We start from the raw sequence: 15,360 nt of genomic DNA, 5'->3' as shown, positions 1-15,360 counted from the left end.
TGTTCCAGACTCAAATAACATTATCGTTATGTACTATTCCCACCGACTGGCTGGAGTCGGTTTCAATGTGCCTATACATTATGTATGGCAGATTAGAAGTGATGGAGTCCGTCCGGAGCCGGTCCCGTCCGCGAGGAGCCGACCAGCTTGCGGTCGTACAAATCGTGAAATGCGATGCGCGCCGATTTTGCCCGTTCGGTGGGAATTGTACTTGAGGGGATCACTGATTATCAGTCCGCCGGACGATATCAGCCTGTCAGTTAAAACAAACATTTGACAGTTCCGAACAACTAACAGGCCCTTTAAGTATTCAATGTTGTCTTGCTTTGCTTTATACAGGCTGGCTAAAAAATATGTGCACTCCCGTTGCCAGGGAGGTTTTGGGATTAATACTGAACAACTTTTACTCTGAGACCAACCACGAAATCGCGAAAAAAATTTACCCTCCCATAGAAAATGAACCAGCCAAAATGTATGAAACAGCAAATTTTTTTCTCGCGATTTCGGGGTTGGTCCCATAGTAAAAGTTGCTCAGTAGGTATAATCCCAAAACCTCCCTGGCAACGGGAACATGCACTTATTTTTTAGCCACCGTGTATGAGTGTAGCGTATTCCACGTGGCATTGACTTTCTTTTTATACCACGTCGGTGGCAATCAAGCATACGGCCCGCCTGATGGTAAGCAGTTACCGTAGTCTATGGACGCCTGCAACACCGGAGATATAACACGCCCGTTGCCGACCCTTTAAAAACCTGTACACTCCTTTTTTGAAGAACCCCATACTGTAGCCCCTCGGGAAAACCTCGGCAGGGAGCTCATTCCACAGCCGAAGCGTACGCGGGAGGAAATTCCTCTTAAATCGCACAGTACGCGACCATTTAGGTGCTAGGGTGTGAGGATGAACACACTGCCGATGGCGAGCGTTGCAGTGATAGAAAGCGGCCGTTGGCATCATGTCAAACAGTTCTTCAGAGCGAAGTTTCTCCTTAGACTTAAATGATCAATACCGCTTGTGAGTTTGGGATCGTCGACGATTCGTACAGCGCGCCTTTGGACTGAGTCGAAGGGTCCAAGCTGGCATCCAGGTGCTCCTGCCCAAAGGTGACAGCAGTACTCCATATGGGGTCTGACTTGCGATTTATATAGCAGCAGTCTTTGCCCCGGAGTAAAGTATCGCCGTGCTTTATTGAGCACACCGAGTTTTTTGGATGCCAGATCAGCCTTCCCTTCCTTGACTCCACATGTATCTAACAATGCTCATTTCATTGCGATAAAATCGTGTTAGGTTAGGTTAGGAAAATATAAGTCAAGGCAACAATTAAACTCGAATTGCTTATAAAAAGAGTTTCATAATAATGTAAACACAAGTATTCAGTAACTTCGTACATGTAGTACAACCAACTACAATAATTACAATCATTTAATTACCTGCAACAGTGCAATGTTTCTGGATTTAAAACGAGTGGTCAATAGCAATAGATTCCCAATTTTTTATTGCTCCTATTTATTCGCCGTTTTCCACATATTTTCGAGTGACGAAATGGAGCGCTCGGTTTCGTGTGACTTCCTTCAATTATAATATTATCTCCATTCAAAAATATCAATTTGCATAGATTTTCGAGTGACGAAATCGAGCGCACGAAATTCAAAAATCTACCCCCTGCGTGGTAATAACCTCATATCAAAACAAGCCGCGTTTCATCTTGGTTTACTTAACATGCATAGTTATTTAATCCAGATTATTACTCCAAGCTATTGTAATTAAAGTTAAGAGGTAACTAATGTTATTTTTTAATTGAATAGTATCGTTAATTCAAATACATTTTAACTGACTTCGAAACCGCGCAATAAAACGGGAATTATGATAGCGATCACCAATAACTTTCCAGTTTACGATCCCCGACTAACATAAAACTATACCAAGTCAGTTATTCAATCTCCATACTGTAACAGTTAGTAACATATAATAAGCTACTGGTTTCTAAAATTTTGAAACGTATATTTTTCCTTTCATATTGAACACGACAAAATATTTTTTTTGATACGTTTAGTTAGCAACGAAAGTTTGATACCTCTTCGTTTACCACCTTACCTTTTACGATATTGACGTGGGAAGACTTCACTTCATTTTATCGTCATCTGTAACAAAACATAAATATTTTACTGACAAATTCATAGGTTCTGTAGTTAACTGTTTCATTTTAAGAGTTAATGAGGTGGAAAATGAGCGCGAAACGGACAAAAAGCCAGTGATTTTGACAAATGAGCCCGTCCCGGCGGCGGAGCGTGCTGGCACATACGAGTATGAATGTAGATTAATGGTTGCTTTGTCTCTACACAATATTCACTGAATATTTAAAATTCTTTTTATTTAATTAGGCAAATTACAAAAAATGTTTTTTTGAAGAACCAACCGTTTCTCCTTTAACATTTGTGGTTAAAACAATAATAAATTTGCATGCGAGGTACGATTACTAGGATAACTACAAGGAACACAGAGACCGGTCTATCGCCAAGGCTTTAGAAAGAGGGCGTGACCGGTTAGGAGCCCGAGGTGTCCGTGTCGGCGATACGAGTGCCACTCGCTTTGAGAGCGCCTCGAGGGCTGTTCTACATCGCTAGAAAATGATACCAGACTTGTTATGCAAGCCTGGTGCACCCAGTTATTTTTGCTTGATAGTGGGCTAAAATTACTTTGCCTTCACAAGTTTTATAGGTACGGAGAACTTGTGACTCTTTAATTCTTGTGAATTTGCGATCGACACTGCACTTTATTCTGAATATCAAAACCTGCGCCATCGCTGCTGTGTCTGCGCCGGCCCGTCACCGTCAACGCAAGCTCCTGATGATACTACTCGGTACGGAGTGAAACATGTCGAGCGTTTTTCGACTTAAAATACGTGTGACCCGTTATTAAACCTGTTTTATAATGAGGAGCACTATGAAAAGCTTTAGGATGCAGAAGAAAATAAGGCTACAGGACATTGGCGACACTCGCTTACACATTTTTTGCTCCATCTATAATTAATACTATCTCGAAATACAGTGCTTTAGGATACCATCACCATCATCTACCTTTTTAACATTTACGCATGAAGAGATCAAAGCCTCTTCATGCGTAAATTCATAATTTGACCTTACAGGTTAATCACATGTTCAGCACTTAATCGAAAACTATACATCAATATGATAACGTCGGCGTCTCTAACTACCACTGATATATCTCCATTTACCCACAAAGGAAATAAATTCGCCGAAAAAGACTAATCTGCATGCCGAATGGCGGGCATCATGCGTTATTCCGTTTGAAGATAAACGATTTCATTTGACAATGAATTTCTTTCACGTGGCGCAACTCGCAGCTGTCTGGCCGTTTTCATATCAGGTTCTGCAGGTACATATAAGTGTAGTCAAAATTATATAAAACTTTTATTAACCTTTTTTTTTAAATGTTTAGGTATTTCGATGACTGAGTAACGATCACGCAAACATGAGACCTTTAGAGTTTTAACTGGAAGTCACGCATAGAGTTGACGCACTTTTCATCTCTGAAATCGGCTGTTAAAGGTTTGTATGAAAGTGCACATAAATGGCCAAACTATCGAGAATCTATAAAATATAAATTCAAAATCTTACTTCAGAATTCAGCTCAGACACCTATTTTATTCGCCATTTTATGAGGTCCTAAAACTCTACGTAACCCCAAAAGTCCCTATTTTACGATTTAGTTGTAAATCAGCTCACGCGTGTGACACGACGCGTGGCGTAGGCCTGACGAATAGGGAGCCCGCTGGCGGAACCCACTCGTTTGTCTCCGGAGTCGATCTACTTTGCTCATTGACGGAAATCATGTGGTGGGATGGGACGTTAATATTTTACGTAAGTAACTAGATGGCTTTTATTTTTTCACTTCCCGTGTAAAGGTTGCTTTACGAGGAGAAAGTAAAGTATGTATTTATAACAGTTATTATGAAGGTGTTATTGGGCGATGTCTACAGATTACGGTATATAAAACTCCGACAGGAAAATAATGATTGCCACATTTGAACTAACATTCAGGTAGGTATATAGGTACAAACAATTTGTTTAATAAAAACAATTTGTTTAAAAAAAATGTAAATAAAGAAATTCTCTAAAGCACTTAAAATGTACGACTCCGCTATAAATGATTCGATAACGTTGGTATTGCTTGAAATTACTGTATCTCAAATCGAAGTTTCGATGCAATACAGGGAATGAATTAACTTAGGTATTTACACAAACAGTCAAACAGGCCGCTTAATTAAACTAAGAAAAATGTGAAAGAAAATAACCGAAAGGAAAATGAATTATTCCGTCATTTATGGAAAAAGCAGATAGTATTTTATTATAAGACGTCTATCGTGATAACCTCGGAGTGACAGGTACAAAATAAATACCCATACCTACACAGCAAATAAAATATCCGCGCGCTATTATACAGGGTGTGCCAGAAGGACCACGTCACAGTGACACCGGAGGTAGGTCACCTCAAGAGGAACCTAACCAGCGTAACATGATCCCAGTAAAAGTTGCACGGTTTTCGAGTTATTACCGAAATAAAAAAAAAAATTGAGTATTTTCCCCTTTGTTTTAACATTAAAAGTACTACAGAATCGAACTATTGGTTCGAAAACCATGCAACTTTTACTGGGGTCATGTTAGGCTGGGCGGAATGCCTAACTGCATTACTCCAAGTAAAAAACAAACAAAAAAAAAACGCTGCTTAGGTTCCTCTTCAGTTGACCTACCTCCGGTGTTACTGTGACGTGGTTGTTCTGGGACAACCTATTTTTTATCATATCTCTGCGAAAATGTACAATTATTTTTATTTCAACAAAAAAAAAATGACGAAGCCTGTTGCGGATATCCTCATTGGTATTTTTGGGACGAAGCATGTTGCTGTTTTGCATTTTTAGCCACCTGACGAAGCCTGCGTTGCGGATTTTTTTACATGTAACTATATTATTTTTTAAGATTTTCTCAAATTCTGTATTTAATTTTTAATGTAGTGTGCAAATAAATATTTTTATTTGAAAACATTTGCACATTTTTTCCCTAGCACAAAAGTCCCGTATACTGTGTCATTACCTATCTACATAACATATGGTATATTCAGAATTGTACATCTACTTCCACAATATTTCCTACCGTGCAAAAAACTGTTTGGCTTTAATAATCATTGATTCTCTACGATTCAGCTCAGCTGTCTTCTTATATATCTAATTCCTAATAATAGTAGACAAGTATTTACGTCATTACTAAAACAAGACGGAGCTCTGTAGGAAAGGCATTTGTTTTGTAATTATACGTACCGACTTTTAATCACAGCCGCCCGGCTAAGCCAAATTAAAAACGTATCCGAGATAAGAGCAAAACCTCGATAATCCACAACAGGTCGTTGGGGTTTACGTCTTAACTTGGTCGATGGCGCGGCCCTTTTATGGCCCAGAGCCCAGAGTATTTTGTTGAAGAAGTGCAAACATAATATTGCTCTCTACTTATAGTAACTCGTTACAGAAACATACGAAGTATTTTATGTCGTTGGTAAACTTACGAACATATTTTATACTAGCTTAGAAGCCTGCGTTTACGTGGGATGCTGATAATGACGATTGATAAAAACTATTATATGTCCTTCCTCGGGCTTCAAACTATCTCCACACTAAATTTCTTTTAAATCGGTGAAGAGGTAACAGACAGACAAAGAGAGTTACTTTCGCAGTTATAATATTAAAATAGCGGGGATAGTAGACATGTTTAACTATAAGAACATTTTCCCTTTATAACGATCTCTATCGTATGAAGCAATCATGAAATAAAAAATAAAATAAAAGAAAATTACGAAAATACTGTCTTGCTGTGCCGTCTAGATAATCGATTCTGACGTTGCTGATTTGACTAGTTAGAGCTTTTAATAATTTGATAATATATACTATTTTTCGTGTTGGCCCAGTATATCAAAATCGTTACGACCATAACACAATCCTAATTGAGAGAAAATCCCTTGATAAAGGAACTGACAAAAGGTGTTCTACCAAGGAAGTGTATTTGTTTAAAAAAAACTCGAAGTGTTTTCCTTTGCCCGGAACACAACTAACTAAGCATCCAGACGTAGAAAAATTGAGAGGTCTTTGGAATCTCCCGAGCACGTACGCGATACAGTTATGTGTATTCAGACGTTTCGGATTTTGCTCTCTCGTGTAGGTATTAGGTAGGTCGATCTGATTGGAAGTTAACTGTCGAATCATGCCCCAAACTGATTTGTCTCTTGTTATATCTTTTTGTCTCTTGTTTCCGAGCCCCTTTATCGTATCACCGTCGTAGATTTTAAAGTCAAGTTGTCATTGAAACCTTTGTACCGACAGGTACCAAATAAATACCAAGTTTATAAGCAGTTTCGTAAATGTCCTGACATTTCAGGAACAGAAATGACAAAACATAAATCTCTGTCCGAAAAAATTTAATATTTTCTTCATCAGAATACCAATCAAGAAAAACACGGTGCAGTTACAAATCGATAGGTACATCCCCTTTATTAGCACAACCTACAAAACGCCTTTGTTTCTCAGAGGTTGGAAAACTATTGGACTTTTTCACAAACTTCAATCCCAAAGGATATTAAAAAAACGATTTCCTAGCTATCCGTATTAAATAAGCATTCTAAACTAAATGTAAAGCGACCGGTCGATACAAAAGAAAATATATAAAAGCATTATCGACCGAGGTCGCTGCCCTATGATTGCAGCATGACGCACTAGCTAAGTCAGCAGTAGCACGAATTTTAAGTTTACCCCATTAAAATACGTTAAATGCCTGCAGGCTGCCCGACTTGCCAAGTTTCTTATGTAATTTGCAATATATTTTACTTATGGCTTCAAAACTCGAATTTAATATGGATAATTCAAAATTGTTGTAACACTTGGAAAGAAAGTAAAAATTTACATACATATGATTTCAGGACTTTGTATTTTAAACATCTGTCACTATCATAAATTATAGTTATTGGCAAAACGGAAGCAGTTTGTATTGATCATCGACTGCGAGTATATATACAGCTTAGAGTTAGTTACACCGTTTAAAAGTCCAACCCAAACATACACTACATTCATTCATACACTCAATACAAACACGTGCTGTAGTAAATAAATATAGCAAAAACTAAATTAATCTAACATCGATCGTACCGTTAGAGCATTACGTCACAAGTCATAACTTACGACCAAGGTAAATAAAACGCGCGCGCCGGCCAACGATCGATGGTCGAAGAATGGGCGCTGACGCTACGGTAAAAAAACTTAAAGCTTGATACTAATTACAAATACGTAGCCGTATTCTGAAAGATATATTGAAAAACAAATGTCGTCACTCTCGCCCACATGTTGTTACTATACTAATACATTTTGAATATTATTTTGAAGCGATATAAGCACATTCGAGAATCTGATCCCTTGATCAAGGCCTTGAAGAGCAAGTAAGAAAATCTACATAGATACAAGATAATGAAATAATATTAAAAGACATTTTCATTATAATATAATATATCCTTTACTCTAGTGTTAAAGAATATCATATCAACGATGCTCTGCTTATCGACATTTGCCTAGTAAATAATTAATATGACACGAAGTTTAATCAACCGGTAATTTCACAACCCACAATTTGAAAGCTATTCATATTTTAATTAAAACTGACTACGGTACGGTCAATACAGTTAAGTGCAAATAGCAAATAGTTCTAATGGAGAGTTACACTATTTGTCTAAACAATGTATAACTGTCACAAATAAATTCAGTATTTAATTGAAAACAATGAATTTTTACTGATCAAAAATTTGCTTAATAAAACACAGAACACTTTATTAAAATCAAACACAGGTAAACGGTGGCTAAACGTAGGTACTCAATAAACACGAGGAAAATGAAATACTTAACAATTATTTCAATAAACCAATTTAAAAAATCCGAACCATTATTATTATTATTAATTTACTTAAAACACAAAACAGAACATAGGAATTGGTTCAATCAAAACATTACGATAAAGAAAAACAATTGTTGTTTACAAGAAACGCGAGAGAGTTCTCTTACCACGATGAAACCAATAAAGATTGTTTACTCTGTGATTCGATAACGTATTGATATAATATCTTGATATTCAGTCTCTTTATATTGTTATGAATTATTCTCATCTAAAGCTCTCATCATCCTCAGGTTCTGAAGGGTCCAACTTCCAAGGGTCTCTCATGTTTCATTAAATTATAAATATAGTTATCGTCCATGCATACCGATACAGTTGTGCCGTTCCCGGTAACATTCCCCATTTTGCATGGGGAATGTTACTGAGCGTGAAATTTCCCCATACAAAATGGGGAATGTTACCGGGAACGGCACAACTCTACATACCGATGACTAACTTAGGTGATTACAAGAAGGAATGCAATGAAAAATATCATTGACCATCATCAACAATTTCACATTACATAGCTTTTCCTGGAGCAAGCAGAAACATTAAAGGAGAAGATCAATTGACGGCATTTATTCGTATTGCTACGTCTAACGATCTTGTCTGGTAAGTCCTGGCATGACAACTATGGCAAGGCGACGTAACGGTACTTCGACCATCGGACCTAAGGAATAAAGATAGCCAGAAGTGTTTATTTAGGTGCTCAATGACAATGATAAATGACTAAATTGTATATATTTTACAATTATTTTCTTTTTTCTTAACGGAACAGAATATTAAAATTGACAATTCAGTTGAGCTCTCAATAGTCTCAATATTTAAACAAAATATTGTTCCGTAAGACTTCAATTTAAGTTAATTTTATCTCAACACAATATAAATGCAGCTTGTAGGTATGTGAGATAAAAGAAGCCTCGCTCCGGCAACCGTTATCCAAGGAAAAAACGTCTCCATTATCCCAGCGCAATCATCTTTTTTCATACTCATTCCGCGAAGGCAATGGTGCAAGCTCTCTCGAATAATTTAATCAAGCGAATTTGTCATCGTACACGGTGGAATCACACACAAATTGTCGTGTACGGAAAGAAACAGAAGTGTAATAACCGAGAGAGCTTCGTTATCTCATCGCAGACGGCACACGTCTGAATGGGGCCATTCGGCTTGGGCGAGAAGCATTTGAGCATTGCCCCCCCTTAATTAAGAGGAACTTTGAGTGGTCTGAAGCGTCGGCGTCGCACAATGCCTAGGTATCCTGCACTGGTTATTTTGAGAGCTTGGTTATTGTTCAAGGATTGCTTTTGTAATCCCACCTGGAAAATTGCGAAGGGTTTTAAAACAGTTGGATTTTTAGCTCCGTGGCACCTGTCATGCTGCTTTTCTGTTTCCGCAGTGAACTATAAACGCTGAACATTCTGAACAATAAACTTGCGACGCTTGTTACCTTTCCTTATACTGGCTGATATCTTTTTTTGAAAACCAGTTAGGCATATGGGATTTTTGCACGAAAAGGATTACCTGATGATGCCTTCGTGTTTTTCTATGGGTCTTGTCACAATATTGATTTAAATTTAAATATGTGTGTGCTGTCCAGATCAAAGATTTTGATTATTTCATGAAATTCCATTTTAGAATTGATCACTTAATGATACGGTTAGGTTCGGTTTGACTTTTTCATGATATGGCCAACTGATCATTTCATGAAATGATTGCCACATCATGAAATTATCAATTCTAAGATCTGGCCACGACATGTCCATTGCTAGATTAGATTATGTAGCGTACTGTTGGAGGCAGCTTTGTGTATCGGATTACATTCAATGTGTTCTCCTAAAATATATTAATAAACGTTATCACGTATACCTATACCTACTCCTTTTGTGTTGAACCATTTTGTGAGAAACTCACGTAAAAGGGGATGCTTTGAATAGAACGAGGGATTGGTGATCCCATACATACACCTTAGTTACTTTTCATAGGCCAAAACCGCGAAGGAGGGAGGAAGTTCAATAGACAGGCTTTATTTATGTCGACGTTCAGCAACACGTATTGATTTACCTTGATAATCTGGGGCCTTTCATCTTGGCTGATTTAGATTTGTTCATTCAGAAATTTGCAAACTAAAAGCGATTCAGCGACTTATGCATAGTTTTAGTTGAATGCAAACATAAAACTAAGATTCTGTGCTATTGCAGAGTCCTTACCTGAAGGTACATGTTTTATGTTCCTTTTATAGTAATTAATAATTTACTATTTTACAAATTTGTTTTATTATATAATACGTTCTTCGTTGGGATGTGAATACAATTTTATAACTGAAAGCAAATCGTTGATTTATCGATCTACAGCTCAATCAGTTATTGTATCTATGTATGGCCCAAAAAAACTTTCAGAGAAGACCCAATCAAGGCTTTAAACGGATCCCAGCTCGGGCTATTGTGCGGGAACTTCCATTCAATGTATTGTCCGCTAGAATAGAAGCACGCAATACTGCCTCCAGTTAACCTGGCCTACCTCACCTCTCTGTAAGCAGCTCTATTTAGGCGTGAAAAGAGGTCGCTTGAGTCGCCCGCATGTCACGACAGACTGGTCGGTATTATGAACGTGTAATTTGTCCAATGATCGTTGATATCTTAGAAGTGTGAAGATTTATATTGGAGAATCTTTACTGCGTATAACGTTTTCTTTTTATGTAATGCGGTTATTACAGGATTACAGAGAGATATATCCGGACATTATTGCATGTCCGGATATATCTCGGTTATAGAGAGGTTATAGATATTTTATGGGGCCGTTTGTTGATTGGAAATTATTAAGGATACCTTTGCTCCGCCCACGCCCTTACCGCCTGACGTTTATTGTTATTACGCGATTTGATCAAAGCTTATATGAAATACGGCTTCATTTTATACGGATTGCTTTCATTTTTTATTGCCTTACGATATACGAATATGATATTTTACAGAACTATGGGTAAGTTTGGTATTTCTTATTCGTTATCTAATAAAAGTAATAAAAAAAACAATAAGAACTAAATATTGAGGCAGGCACATGTAATACTTGAATTATGCCTACAACTTTATTCAAAGATATGAAAAAACGCAAAGAAATGGTAATATGTACACAAAAGATTTTCATGATAAGAAGAAGCGCCCGTTTTCCGATAAATAAGTTCCTAGCGTAGATAGAAATTATTTATGAAACTCATTAGCTTCAGCAAACACTTTTGTTTACCCAAGTCGGCTTCCTTGAATCATTAAGTAGGTATCTGTTTATAATGAAAATAGGCTATATTAAAATATTCGCTATTACTGTACAAACAAAGCAAGAAATTTCTCATAAACCGGAATGTTTGTGCTTCGTAACAAACAAAAGTTTGATATTAGAGAAGAGAAAAAATAAGTTTATGGAATGAAGCCAGAACCAGAAGGCGACCGATTTCATTTAAGAATTCTGCTACATGAATGTTTCAAAAAAGTTGCACATGGTTTTTTTGACAATATCAATTTGTATTCTGTAGCTTTAACCCGTTTTAAGAAAAATATTCAGTATTATTTACCTAAAACTGTATGTTTTCCTCCTCAAAGTAAAAATGTCTAAACTGTTAAGTCTATTGAAACCACAAATATTTGCTCAATGAGATGAAACGAGCTTTTGCAAAATACACAATGAAAATACAAGTACAATCACAGTGAAAAAAAATGAAGGGATCGGCAAAATACCCGAGATACTCTTGAATCAAGGAGGTATTCTTCGGAGGGTAAATTCGCTCCTAGGGCCCTTGAGCAGTCAAGTGCGGGTTCATACTTCGAGACTGGTCACACGTGATGTAATTTCCTTAATGATTTGAGGATATTGACAAATAACCTCTGACGATCGATCGAATTCGAATATAACACTTTAAACTCTCGCGTTTTGTACACATAATTAGAAAGGTACAATATTGAAATCTAACCGCGTTTGACCCGGTATTCCCGGTAATGACATTAATTATGCGAATTCGAATAGATCTTTATTGTGAAATTAAAGAAATATATTTTCGGAAGACATGAATCCGATCGAATCATCGATGTTATAACTACCTCAATTTATTTATTAATAAAAAATTCCTTAGTTTTGTATCTATGCATCGATGTATCTATGTTAATTTTAGTAAACCTGGTTTTCTAGTACGCGCGCGGGCAAATTAATCGTAATTAAATTTTTATTATTGATTTATTTATTTTAAACTTATTACACATAACAAAAATAAAATTTTCAGTTACGTTACGACTCTCTCAGATCTCACCTAGAAATATATGTCGTAAGCTCTTATGAAATTTATATTACATTGAGTGCATGGCATTTTAGAACTGAAGGGCTCACTTGGAATATTCCTGTTAAGTAACAAGGGAAGGAAGGTTTACTTGTATATTTAATATGTGAATAGGAAGAGTTTTGAATGATTCACGAATTCACGGATAGTTTCACTAGACTTACATTGACAGGGATACACAAACGTGAACAGGAAGTCGGTCAAGAGGTTTTTGTCCAAATCCGCCTTAGCGAGGCATTATGCATGGTGTTCCGGCTAAGGTTTCTTATGGTCACGCACGTAATATGAGAACAAGCGGCTTACCTACATAAAGGTGGTTCTTATCAAAATATTTACTTAGACACGTGTACCTGCTATAGTAGGTAAAATATTGTTTGTTTTTCGAGTGTATGCTTCGGCTAGTGGTTTACTCGTAACATATTTGCTCTTGTCCCTCTTCTTTTCCTCAGTAATTGCAGCATAATACACATGCAAAGCACTCGAGCTTCAAAATATCTTCAATATCTAATTTGGTGCTATTAAAAACTATTCAACATATTAATATGGAAAGCTTTTTTCAAACACCTAATATGACATATTTTATTCTTTTTGATAAATTGCCACCTATTATTTATTGTCAGTTTGACAAACTTGTCACAATCAGATAAGTCATGGTTTTGTTTACATAATGAACAATTATTGTTAGAATCATTATTATTTAATGATGTTGGAATGCTATCGGATCAATGATTATTTTTAGCTATAATGTTTACTCTGTCCCTACCACCAATCGGCTGGGAAATTAGAGCCGGCGAGCAGTCAACAGAATATGTAATCCTTGCTTTAATATGTTAAATAGTTTTTATTGGCACAAAATTAGACATTGAAGATATTTTACTAAATTTCAATTATTATTTTTTATTTTTTATAATATCTATTCTATCGTAACCGTTTCCAACGTTTCAAAAATATTGCTCGTCATACGTCTAATCCTTTTTCTGTCAAATTCTAATTGGTCACATACATATTACTTTTGCAGCATCCGCGTCTTTCCACGGAAGCTTGACAAATTGGACCAGGGATTATCCCCGGCTATATTATATACAAGTTCGGCCGCGGAATTATATTGCACGGATTGGGGATCTAGCAGACTTACTCGTACATTTACGGAGATTCTTTCGTTCGATAAAGGGACAGAAAACAATTCTTTATAGGTACGCCAGCACGAAAGATGTTAGACAAACCAGCGCCTTGACTTTTTCATTGCTTAAATATACTGATCATAGAAACTGTTTCTTTGAGTATAATTCGCAAGACTACTGTGACCAGCAGGATATACATACGTATATTATATCACCATCATCACCATCATCGACCATCGAGTGTGCCGACTTCTGGCCGAAGAGTGTCGTGTTTTGGGAGGTTCCGGGGCAATCTGCCGAATCCGACACAAGAGCAGACGATTCAACAGAGCCACGCCGTTCTGTCGCCAAAATAGTGTTTAGTTTTTAAGTTTATGAAATTTATATGTGTTAGTCTATAAGGTATAAGTAATATGGGCCTGTAGGTATAAGGTACAAGTTGCCTGAAGTATATTTTAAAATAAATAAATAAATAAGAATATATGAATTGAATATTATCTGTTCTATCATTTAATTAGATTTTGTACAAATCTACGGCTAGTTCGTTGTTTACAGCTTTTCCTAGATTTACGTTTTACGTTATAATTACATGGATCAACAGTTTTTTCTTTCCGTCCTTTTTTGTAGATAATGCAATAACAAACAATCTTAATTAAATTAAACAAATTTTTGCTCGGATAGGTATTCGTAAAACATCAAAAATTTAATATATTCACATAACCGTATATTTTAAATTATTTCAATTCATGCCAGGCTGGACTGCTCTTTTCATGTTGAGTAATAAAACAGCAAGGAGAAAGTCCTTATGCTTTCAGTGCTGAAGCGCCTACATTGTGTTCACGCATGCGAGATTTTTTAATTGCTAGCACATGAATGGCATTGGTGTCTTTGTGACGAAGTTAGACGGGTTTGTTTACTAATGACGATAGACAAACAGACTAATAAAATGTGTTGTAAGTAAAAAATACATCTACATACATGTCTATATTGTCCAAGGGCATTAAATTCATTATTACGATTTACTATCCTTAGCAATGCTATTTAACGCCTTAAATGATAGTCTATCACTTTTTTGTCTCTATTAAATCTTAGCGCGTTTGCGGCCGAAGATCCTAATACCAAAATGCAAATCCATATTTGGGTACGTATACTTAAGTATTGGGGTTCTCTTTACTGTATATTGCCAACAAAATTGACATGAAACCAACTACAACCAAAAATAAAGTAAAATTGCACATTTGCGATGATAGTAAATGAAGCTTTATTAGAATAAAAGCAAACATAACTGCGCTAACTTTGCCAAAGTACCTACATCAGCAGCATAAACCCGGGGTCCGGAACGTACTGTGTCAAACACAATGAGAGGCTGAAATAGGACGAGCATACGAGTTTAGACTGATAACTAGTCTGACAGGGCTCTTTATAATGCAAAATAGGCCACGGAAGACTGCGAGCGAGCCGTGGACCTAATTCATTCTGAGCTGAATTAATAATAAGGCATTGTCTAACTAAAGTGAAAACATTTGGTAAATAAGCTCGTATGAATTTTTGTTTAAATTCGTTTTAGAAATAAGCACTGTGTGCTAAATATTTCTTGCAAACTTGTTAAGAAATTTGACCACAATTTGTAAGATATTGTATGAATGAACATTACTAAGCTCATTGATCTCAACTGATCATTTTTAATCGCTATATTGTCCCTACCACGAATTAATAAACTAGTGGATACGAAATGACAGCTTTTTAGTATGAAAACCAGTGGTCCCTACCTAATATTTTTTGTTGTATCTAGCAGATTGCAGGCAGGAAATTTTAAATATGACATAAAATGCCTACTTGTATCTACGAGTATGTCCTATATTTTCTACTGAAAAAAACCTATCGACGGGCGGACGAAATTTCCATAAATAACGCGTAAACATGGCATGTCGTATGTTGTATCC

The 15,360-nt window shown here is 36.5% G+C and overlaps 2 protein-coding genes across 2 annotated transcripts in view; one reads left to right on the top strand and one right to left on the bottom strand.

Moving 5' to 3' along the window:
- LOC134743147 (protocadherin-like wing polarity protein stan) overlaps positions 1–2,150 on the bottom strand; it is a 72,007-nt gene extending 69,857 nt beyond the window's left edge. Inside the window, exon 1 of the mRNA XM_063676491.1 lies at positions 2,094–2,150. The gene's annotated coding sequence lies outside the window, so the exon portion shown is untranslated. The remainder of the gene's footprint in view (positions 1–2,093) is intronic.
- The window catches only part of LOC134743078 (calcyphosin-like protein), a 403,310-nt gene that overhangs the window by 233,825 nt on the left and 154,125 nt on the right, over positions 1–15,360 (top strand). The window lies entirely within an intron of this gene.

The sequence above is a fragment of the Cydia strobilella genome, chromosome 7, assembly GCF_947568885.1.
Source record: "Cydia strobilella chromosome 7, ilCydStro3.1, whole genome shotgun sequence".
Lineage (NCBI taxonomy): Eukaryota > Metazoa > Arthropoda > Insecta > Lepidoptera > Tortricidae > Cydia > Cydia strobilella.
This window is presented reverse-complemented; position numbering and strand designations above follow the sequence as displayed.